At 56.0% G+C, this 3212-nt stretch overlaps 1 long non-coding RNA gene across 1 annotated transcript in view; it reads right to left on the bottom strand.

The window, feature by feature from the left end:
* The window catches only part of LOC115948074, a 5713-nt gene extending 3750 nt beyond the window's left edge, over positions 1–1963 (bottom strand). The window contains exons 1-2 of the long non-coding RNA XR_004081929.1: positions 1890–1963; positions 1549–1779 (exon numbers count right to left, since the gene is read on the bottom strand). This is a non-coding gene — a long non-coding RNA (uncharacterized LOC115948074). The remainder of the gene's footprint in view (positions 1–1548; positions 1780–1889) is intronic.
* Between the last annotated feature and the right edge of the window lie 1249 nt (positions 1964–3212).

The following is a 3212-nucleotide window of genomic DNA, read 5'->3' as shown; positions in this document are numbered from 1 at the left end:
TGTTTGGGGGGGCTGGGGGGGGGGGGGGGGGGGGGGGTTAGGTTGGACATCAGGAGGAATTTCTTCACAGAAAGGGTGATTAGACATTGGAAGGGAGGTTTGGAGTCCCCAGCCCTGGAGGTGTCCAAGGAAGGACTGCAGCTGGCACTCAGTGGACTCAATGCTCCTGGAGGGCTTTTCCAACCTCAGTGATCCCGGGATTCTGGTGCTGCCAAGGGTTGGTCTGGCAGCAGTTTTGGACTGAGAACCGGGGAGCGATGCTGAGCAGCCTTTTCCCCAAACCACTGACGGATCCTCATCAGTGCGAGAACAACCCCAATTGCTCTGCTCTCACTCGGGAATAACGCGGCACCGCAAGGGGAGCCCCAGGCCAAGGGGGTCAGGACTCTGGGGATGGGGACAGGGGAAGGGGCAGGGATGGGGACAGGGGATGGGAATGGGGACAGGGGCAGGGATAATAGGGGCAGCAGGGATGGGGACAAGGGCAGGGATGGGGACAGAGTACGGGGATATGGACAGGAATAGAGGCAGGGATGAGGACAGGGGACGGGGATAGGGATAAGGGCACGGATGGGGACAGGGGCAGGGATGGGGACAGAGGACGGGGATAGGGATAAGGGCACGGATGGGGACAGGGGCAGGGATGGGGACAGAGGACGGGGATAGGGATAAGGGCACGGATGGGGACAGGGGCAGGGATGGGGACAGAGGACGGGGATAGGGATAAGGGCACGGATGGGGACAGGGGCAGGGATGGGGACAGAGGACGGGGATAGGGATAAGGGCACGGATGGGGACAGGGGCAGGGATGGGGACAGAGGACGGGGATAGGGATAAGGGCACGGATGGGGACAGGGGCAGGGATGGGGACAGAGGACGGGGATAGGGATAAGGGCACGGATGGGGACAGGGGCAGGGATGGGGACAGAGGACGGGGATAGGGATAAGGGCACGGATGGGGACAGGGGCAGGGATGGGGACAGAGGACGGGGATAGGGATAAGGGCACGGATGGGGACAGGGGCAGGGATGGGGACAGAGGACGGGGATAGGGATAAGGGCACGGATGGGGACAGGGGCAGGGATGGGGACAGAGGACGGGGATAGGGATAAGGGCACGGATGGGGACAGGGGCAGGGATGGGGACAGAGGACGGGGATAGGGATAAGGGCACGGATGGGGACAGGGGCAGGGATGGGGACAGAGGACGGGGATAGGGATAAGGGCACGGATGGGGACAGGGGCAGGGATGGGGACAGAGGACGGGGATAGGGATAAGGGCACGGATGGGGACAGGGGCAGGGATGGGGACAGAGGACGGGGATAGGGATAAGGGCACGGATGGGGACAGGGGCAGGGCGCCCACCTCCCGCGGCTGGAAAATGGAGAGAGAGCTCCCTTCCAGCGCCTTCCTTCCTTCCTTTTGTGTGCGAGCGCGGCTGCTGCGCTCCTTGGACGCGCCGGGCTGCGCCAGGCTCGCGGTGCTCAGCATCCTTGCGTTCCTCAAAGTTTGGTTATTTTTTGAAGGAGAGTATTTATCGAAATTTACCTGCTAACAGTCGGTTTCTGCAGATTTACATTCCGAGTTAGCATGTGGTTCCAGGTGGGAATAGTTTCTCTGTTTGCAGGTCTGAGCAGGCAGCCTTTGGTGACCATGGTACCTCTCCTACCTGTAACCAGCAGTGGAGTAAAAGCGAGATCCATCAGTTGTGCCAGAGCTGTTCAGGAGCATGTGGACAGTAGCAAAAGGAGTCTCATTTTCATGCCATTGAGTGAGAAGCTGTAGGTACAAATAGTTGCAGTTAAAGAAGCTGCGATGGAGAAGGGTCATGGGCAAAGGAGAAGCGTGGGTGGGAGGTAGAGGAGTGACATCAGTCCCACCCCACTCACGGTGTGGAAGCCGGTGAAAACATTGCTCTTCTCTTCAGGTTCTCTGCACATTTTGATGTGCACCAGCCAGGGGTTAGTGTGACAGATCAAGGAATGGGGAGAGATGGATTTGCTGCCAGACCGTTTTTCCTGCTCCTTCGTTGTGGTCATAGGAATGTCACGTGAGAAACAAGCCCTGGCAGTCAGTGCTGCAAGTTCAGTAAGGTGGCCCTGCGGTGACCACTGGGGTGCTCAGCAGTCCTGCCTGGTTCACTGGGTTGCAGCACAGCTGTGCCCCCTCTGTGCACCTTTTGGGCTAACCTGAGTGTTAGCACAGCTGTGCCACCTCTGTGCCCCTTTTGGGCTAATCTGATCCATTCCCTGTGTTTCCCAGTGTGGTCATTAAACAGGTCTGGTTCACCTGTGCCTGTGGAAGGACCCAGGTGCTTTGCAGTGAGGTCAGGGCTGTTGCATCTCCACCTTTCCTTTACACTTGAGATTGTTGTGTTTTCTGTGGGGTTTCCCATGTTGCAGTGTCATGTTCTGAGAAATCTCAAGTTCCTGCTTTGTGGCTTGCACATCCAGTGCACGTGAAGGCAAAAACTTGTGGGCAGAACGCGTCACCTGGGGATGCCCAGGCTGGGCTGCTGCCCTTTGTTCTCCTGCTGGCACAGAGCTGCTGGGAATGTTGCTGTTGCAGGGCATGAGAGACTGGAGCAGGCAGTGCACGGAAGTCCCAGAGCTGTGCTGGTGGCTGCTGGAAGCCCTCCCCAGTTCCATTGTTTTCAGAAGAATAGATCCCTCACATTTTCACACTCTGCCTCCCGGTTTGGCTGACTCACCGAGGTGGACATAGCATTTGTCTTATTCACAGGAAGCAGCCATGCTGCTCTTGCTTTGCCTGTGTGCTCCAAATGGATGGCATTCAGAGCCACCAACACTAATTCCTTTAGTCCAGCTGCACGTTTCTAAACTGGTTGTTGCAGTTTAGACAACATGGGATGAGCTGTTTCTTGGAAAGCCCAGGGATGTGTCCCACACCTCAGATTTATCTCTGTGATTTCTTCAGCTGCAATGGTGCCCCTCAAGAGCATGATCAGAATGCTGATGCCCTGCTCATTGCATCCAAATCTAAATATTGGGCAGAGGCTATCAGTAATTGCTCCAGCAGTTTCTAAATATCTTTTTAGGACTATGTTACAAGGTGTCTTCATGATTAGGTCCTGCTAAGTTTTTGCTGGATGGGTTTGAACTAGAATTTGGAAATCAGTAATTCTTCTTGACTCCATCAGAAGAAACTCCTGAGTCAAACATATATGATGGGCTAATAAGATCTTGCATGCA

The sequence above is a fragment of the Geospiza fortis genome, unplaced genomic scaffold, assembly GCF_000277835.1.
Source record: "Geospiza fortis unplaced genomic scaffold, GeoFor_1.0 scaffold396, whole genome shotgun sequence".
In the NCBI taxonomy this organism is placed as follows: domain Eukaryota; kingdom Metazoa; phylum Chordata; class Aves; order Passeriformes; family Thraupidae; genus Geospiza; species Geospiza fortis.
This window is presented reverse-complemented; position numbering and strand designations above follow the sequence as displayed.